General features: G+C 46.1%; 1 protein-coding gene across 1 annotated transcript in view; it reads right to left on the bottom strand.

The window, feature by feature from the left end:
• Positions 1-7559, bottom strand: part of RPL27 (ribosomal protein L27) — a 62154-nt gene that overhangs the window by 38005 nt on the left and 16590 nt on the right. The window lies entirely within an intron of this gene.

Here is a 7559-nt window from a genome sequence, read left to right as displayed (position 1 = left end):
GGGCTTGAACTCACAACCCCGAGATCAAGAGTTGTGTGCTCTAACAACTGATCCAGCCAGGGCCCCAAGAGATTTTTTTTTTTTTTTTTTAAGATTTTATTTATTCTTTTGACAGAGATTACAAGTATACAGAGAAGCAGGGAGAAAGAGGAGGAAGCAGGCTCCCTGCTGAACAGAGAGCCTGATGCAGGGCTCGATCCCAGGACCCTGAGATCATGACCTGAACTGAAGGCAGAGGCTTTAACCCACTGAGCCACCCAGGCACGCCCCCCAAGAGATTTTTTTAATGTATTTTTAATCTTCCTCCAACCCTGCCCCCGACTCACCGTATTTCCCTTGCCACAGACAACCACTGTTACCAATCTCTGATGTATCCTTTGGTGGTATTTTTTCACAGCTGTGCACAAATCATCTCTCTTTTAAAACATGGCAGCATAGTCCTTGGCAACTTGCTTTTCTCAGTTAAATGAGTGCCATGTTTTCAGAGAAAATTATGGTATAAAGGTCATGCAGTACAAAATAGATTCATCGGTGGGAGATGGGGATGTAATATTCACCTGATAGAAGATTCCTTACTTGGACCTTCAACAGAGACCCATTTGAATTCATTTTTGTGTGTGTGTGTGTGTGTGTGTGTGTGTGAGAGAGAGAGAGAGAGCTCTCCTTGTCCTCTGTTTCTGCTTCGTCAGGGTGTAATGAAAGAGCAGTGGGCTGGAGGCCACCCTTGCTGGCCATTACTCAGATGGGTTCCGCTCACAAAGACCTGGAGTAACCATTTCATTTGTGACCCAAACTTAGACACCTCTCAGGGCAAAAAGGGTGCCCCAGAACCACAGTCACAATCCAGGATAATCTCAGGAAAACCACGGTGTCCGGTCTCCCTGCTGAGACTCTCCCTGAGCTCTGGCTTCTTGACCTGACACGGCATCCTAAGAAAGAAGGAATTTTCTGGAATAACTCAAATAGGAAAATGCAGGGTCGGTTGTCTCTTGTGAGGTTCAGAAAACAAAGTAGAATGGGTTTATTCTAGAGTAACAAATGAGCACAAGCAGAATGACAGGTATTAGCACAAAATATGGTAGTTTTACCTACACACACACGGATCATATATTCAGGAACATCGCTGTAACCCACTTTTACGGCATAGAAATCATAAGAAGGGGCCCATTCTTAAGTCTTAACGACTTAGGTGCCCGTGAGTTGCTGGAGACACACATGCCGTGGCTCACACCCAGGTGAGGGGCTTCCGTGTGACTGTCCGGGCACGTGTAGGTACTGGGTCAGATGTTAGTACAGAAAACAAGACATCAGATGAGAGACACGGAGACAGACTGAATTCGGGAGGGCACTATGCCCACATGTCCTGGAGCCCACCCCACCCTCTAGCCCTGAGTGGAAACCAGGGAGTCAGCCAAGCTATGCTGGAATGCCAAGTCTTTTCCTTAATAACTCAAACTCCTGGGCCTCCCTGGGAAAACAGATGGCCCCACATACCCCAGTGAAAAACCCTCTTGCAAAAAGCTTCTGTGTCTCCCATTCCTTTCCTGAATTAGATCCAAACGGTGACTAAAATGTCCTCAATGGAGGGCAACCAAGGCTATTCGGGAAAGAGTGATGGAGAAATTTCCTTCTTTTTCCAGAAAGGTCTGTACCTTCTGTGCAGACGATAGCCGGCAGAGGGCCAGGCTCTCAATAACAAAGGAAGGAGAGCAGGGCCCGTGTCCAGAGCAAAGAGGCTCCTGCAGGGACGGTCTCTCTCTCTCTCTCTCTCTCTCTCTCTCTCTCTCCCCCTTTCATCAACTCCCTGCAGGAGTACCCTGCTGTCAAGGCGTGCTGGGAAGTATCCCTCTCCCTCAGACAACAACTTCAAAGCCAAGGTTTTCGGAAGTAGCGGAGGAATCAACATTTTCTCCTGGGCCAAGTCCTTCCCTCTTCCTTTCATCTCATTGAACTTGTTTTGATTGTTGTTGATCTGTGCATATAAGAAGCAACCACAGAGGTCATTTGTCCCTGTGGTCCGCAGCCACTTGTCGAGGGGGTCATGTGTGCTGGCCACTGTTCTGAGAAGTGGACCACACCGGTAAATAACACGGCTATGGTCCCCTTGCTGACGGCAGGGACGGCCACGGAGGAGAGAGAGGGGAAAGAGACGAGCAAATAAATGTGAAATTATATACTCCGTCAAGTCACAGCGGAAAAGAACAGGGTGAAGTAGAAGAAGATAATGCAGGCGAGGGGAGTGGGGGGGGGGTTGTGGTGGTCCCTCACCAGCCCCGGCTTCCAGGCCAGCTCAAATCAGGCAGTGTGCTGAAGAGACAAACAAAACCAGTGTATTTTGGGCGCCTGGGTGGCTCAGTGGGTTAAATCCTCTGCCTTCAGCTCAGGTCATGATCTCAGGGTCCTGGGATCGAGCTCCGCTTCAGGCTCTTTGCTCAGTGGGGAGCCTGCTTCCTCCTCTTTCTGTCGTCTGCCTCTCTGCCTACTTGTGATCTCTCTCTGTCAAATAAATAAATAAAAATCTTAACAAACAAACAGTGTATTTTGACAACTCTGCTGGTTTCCCTTCCAAGCAGGTGGACATTGCTGAGCCCTTTATAGAAATTTTAGAGCTGTGAATTGTCCCTGAGCCCCAGACAGGGACTAGGGTCTTAAGGTACTGCTGGATTCATTGAAGAGCCATATGTTTTTTGGTGCCTCTTGTCTGACTGTTACAAAGAAGTTAGAGAGAGAGAGAGAAACCTGAAACTCATTTTGCTCTTCATCTAAATGAGCCTCTCGCACGTGGCTGGGCCATTTTTTCTGGCCCTGAGAGGCCACCTTTCTCCCCATTAGCAGAAGGGAAACACTGTATCGCACCTAAGGAGAAAAGGGTGACAAAGAGGCGCCTGGGTGGCTCAGTCGGTTAAGTGTCTGACTCTTGATTTTGGCTGGGGTCATGATCTCAGGGTTCCAAGATCAAGCCCTGCATCTGCTCGGTCCTGAGTGTGGGGCCTGCGAAAGATTCTCCTTCTGGATTCTCTCTCCCTCTGCTCTTCCCCCTCCCACATGCGTGCTCTCTCTTTCTCTTAAAAAACATGACAAAAAGAGGATAATGAGGCATTATAGTTGAAGACCTCATGAACACAGGGAAGGCGTGCTTGATCAAAAAAACTTCTGCTGATTGCAGTTCAGGTACTGAAAACCAGAAGTCAGGGACACCTAGGTGGCTCAGTCATTAAGCATTTGCCTTTGGCTCAGGTCACGATCCCAGGGTCCTGGGATGGAGCCCCGCATCAGACTCCTTGCTCAGCGGGGAGCCTGCTTTTCCCTCTTCCTGCTGCCCGCCCTGCTTGTACTCTCTGTTAATCTCTCTGACAAATCAGTAAATAAAATCTTAAAAAAAAAAAAAAAAAAGAAAAACAGACGTCAGTGCCACCACACACCTTTTATTTTATTATCATTTGGCACTGTTTGATCATTGATTGGTATTAAACCAACACTTAACCTAGTTCTACCAGACACTGTTTGAAGCACTTCACAAATATTGACTCACTCGATTCTCATAACAACTCCCTGAGATAGAGCCTATTGTCACCCCCATTTTACAGATGAGGATACCGAGGCACACAGAGGTAAGGAGCTTGCCCGAGGCGGGTGGCCTCTCTCTGTTCAGGTACCTTAAAAGATCACATAGATATATATAAATACACAAGATGAATATCCTTGTTTATAAACTAGTATCTCTCTCATGGTTAAATAAGTGATTTTAAGATGGGAGCATTTAAGGATCTCAAGGCTGTCTGGTGCCTTTGGCAAGGAAAAAGGATCAATTAAGCAATCTACAAATAGAAGTGAAAACCTTCCATTATAACATTGTCATGTAGCCTCTAATTTTACTTCTGTTAGGGCATGCATGTACATTATAGTGCTGGAACTGAAAAGCTAGGAGTTTATTCTTTTGGCGGTTGGTGGGGGGGTGCCCAGAAGACAAGCCCCGAAATCCCTCCATTTATTTCTAAGCCTGATTCTCTGGGCTCAGTCTCTACAGACAACATTACATGTGCTTCACAAATGACACAAGAAAAAGCATATTTTTCCTGTTTTGGAGCCTTGGTGAGGGTGAATTGGGGTTTTCCGCTCAGCTTGGAAAAGGCTGAGAAACTGCCTTGCTGGAAAAATTCAGCTGCCGGGTTTTATTTTGCTTTGTCTTTGCTGTCTGTTACCAGCAAGATGAACTCATCCTGAGGTTTTGCATGGAAACTAGTTTCGAGTTTTTTTCTGCTCTTGTAATTTTGCCTCTTGCCCAAGACCAGAACCCATTAGCTGTCTTGGTCCCAACACCCAGGTACCATCTTTTGCAATTCAACGGCAGAAGGCGCTGTGGGCCTGTGGTGGTTCAGACCTCTGCCAGGGGGAAAAAAAAAAAAAAAAAAAAAGGACTAAAAGAGCCCTTGGTAGTTCAGCCAGCCTGCAAGGCTTCTAATCATCTGTTGCCTTGTTGCTCTGAAGACCTTGTCGGTGGGTTGTAGGGTCATCAGCTGTTCCCCAAAATGCAAGCAGGGAATCAAGAGAGGAGATATGGCCTTCTGGAAGGGATTTGTCCTTTGTGTTTTTGAGAATTTTAACCCTTCTCATTAAATAAATGCTTGATATTTTAGGTTTTTACATCTACCAAGACCAGAGATTTTTTTTTTTTTTTAAAGATTTTATTTATTTATTGACAGAGAGAAATCACAAGTAGATGGAGAGGCAGGCAGAGAGAGAGAGAGGGAAGCAGGCTCCCTGCTGAGCAGAGAGCCCGATGTGGGACTCGATCCCAGAACCCTGAGATCATGACCTGAGCCGAAGGCAGCGGCTTAACCCACTGAGCCACCCAGGCGCCCCCAAGACCAGAGATTTTGAATAGTGCTGGGTCCTACCTTAATTCAGAAAACGGTGTTCATTATCCCCATTTGCCAAGGCTCCCAATGAATTTCTTTGTACTCATTCTATCAACAGATACAAGACAACAGATGACTTTTTTCTTTTTTTCATTTCTTTTTAAGATGAGGGTTGAAGGTCACCTCCAGGTTGTCTCTCCATTTTTCCCCATTTTCCTGAAATTCTGTCTCATTTTTCCCCTCTCCATGACTTCCTCCAGCCTTTTTACCTCTTGATTGTTGATGTAAGTGTGGATGGGCTACGTTTCTGGCTATTTTTCGCTTATCCTTTCCTCTAGGCAAGTTTGCTTTATAAGAATCTAGATGTTCTCCAGGGATAAATAAGTGGGCTTTTTTTTTTTTTAAAGATTTTATCTATTTATTTGAGAGAAAACACAAGTGGGAGAAGGGACAGAGGGAGAGGGAGAAGCAGACTCCCTCGTGCAGTGGGGACCCCGAAATCATAACCCGAGCCCAAGCCAGGTGCTTAACCAACCGAGCCACCCAGGCTCCCCAGTGGGTGATTTGTTTTTATAAACTTCTTCACAGTAAGCTTTCATGACAAGACACACTCATGAGTTCATAATAAAACAGGATGGATACACATTGAATTTGCTCACTACTTCCTCCAAGCATAGAGAACATCTATTTCAGAAAGCTGTATGCTTTTTATGCAATTACAGAGGTCGAGGGAGATGGGGATGCCCAGGGAGTTTGAGCAACCCACAGAGGATGATGTGGTGGCAGAGACTGACCTCTATCACCTGGAACGTAAACTGGGAGGCATTCTAGACACAAACAAAAGAGAGACACTGTCTGAAGGACTCAGCAAGCTTACTACCTCTGCTTCCTTCCTGGACCAAACAAACAATATTTGATTTGATTGGGTGTGCTGGAGAAACCCTAGCAAAACAAGAGAAGAATTCAGGAAAGAGGAAGACATAGCCTTGTAAGAAACTGAAACTGACCGGGAACGCCAGGTAAAGACATTTCAAGTGACAGCTGCATCATGAGACGGAGAACAGTGGAATCCTCTGAAAGCTGATTAGAAACTTCCAAATGTTTGAGAAAGAAAAAACTGAAATAAAGCAAGCTTTAACTCTGAAATGAACTTGAGAATCGACAAAGCAAAAGGAACAGCATTTTCTTCACCGGCAAGGCCATGCCTCTTTTAGTCTGGTAATTGAGGGTGTGGGTGACCGGGCAGCGGGATGGTGGATATTCTAATTCTGCATACAATCATTTTGAATTTCTTTCTTTTTTTTTTTAAATTTTATTTATTTATTTGATAGACAGAGATCACAAGTAGGCAGAGAGGCAGGCAGAGAGAGAGAGAGAGAGAGAGAGGAGGAAACAGGCTCCCTGCTGAGCAGAGAGCCCGATGTGGGGCTCGATTCCAGGACCCTGGGATCATGACCCTAGCAGAAAGGAAGAAGCTTTAACCCACTGAGCCACCCAGGCACCCCTTCTTTTTTTTTTAAAGATATTTATTTATTTATTTGACAGAGAGAGAGAAAGAGAGAGACAGTGAGAGAGAGGGAGAACACAAGCAGGGGGAGGGGCAGAGGGACAGGGAGAAGCAGGCTTCCCGCTGAGCAGGAAGCTGATACAGGGCTCGATCCCAGGACCTTGGGATCATAACCTGAGCTGAAGGCAGACGCTTACTGACTGAGCCACCCAGGCGCCCCTTTCTTTTCTTTTCTATTCTTTTCTTTTCCTTCCCTTCCCTTCACTTTCCTTTCCTTTCCTTTCTTCCTCCCTTCCTTCCTTCCGTGTGTGTGTGTGTGTGTGTGTGTGTGTGTGTGAGAGAGAGAGAGAGAGAGAGAGAGAGAGAGAGAGTGGGGAGGGGCAGAGGGAGAGAGAGAAAAATCTTAAGCCAGTTCCACGCTCAGCAGAGAGCCTGAGGCACAGGTTGATCTCACGACCCTGAGATCCTGTCCTGAGCCAAGAGTCCGACTGGGCCACCCAGATACCCCAGTCATTTTGGATTTATAATGTTTGCCAACCTCAATCATTTTCCCATGATGTGCTTTTTTTTTTTTTTATCCTTTGGATGCCTTTTTTTTTTTTTTAAGATTTTTAATTTATTTATCAGAGAGAGAGAGGGGGAGAGAGTGAGCACAGGCAGACAGAATGGCAGGCAGAGGCAGAGGGAGAAGCAGGCTCCCCGCTGAGCAAGGAGCCTGATGTGGGACTCTGGGATCACGACCTGAGCCGAAGGCAGCTGCTTAACCAACTGAGCCACCCAGGTGTCCCATCCTTTGGCTGCTTTTTTAAAGGATACTTCTATAGGGTGTTTTTAGCCAATGTGTTCAAATTATTTGCCAATTGTTATGGTGTGAGCACTAACCAATTTCAACAGATCTTATACTGAGTGTCTACCATGTGCCAGGCACAATTCTAAGTGCTTGGAATACGCCAGCAAACAGGACAATTCCTCCCCTAGTATAGCCTATATTTTAGTGATGTAGACACATAGCAACCCATAAATCCGATCGACATGGGAAAGCAAAAGGAAAGATAGAAGGGAAGGGAAAGAGATTGGGAACACAGAGGGTGATGGCAAAGAGGAATGTAGTGGGGCGGGTTGGCGTTTTATATAGGCCATATATAAGGTGGTCCTGGAGGTCATGGGTGGCTCAGTTGGTTAAGCCTTCGGCT

The sequence above is a fragment of the Mustela nivalis genome (genome assembly GCF_964662115.1).
Source record: "Mustela nivalis genome assembly, chromosome: 17".
NCBI classification, from domain to species: Eukaryota; Metazoa; Chordata; class Mammalia; order Carnivora; family Mustelidae; genus Mustela; species Mustela nivalis.
This window is presented reverse-complemented; position numbering and strand designations above follow the sequence as displayed.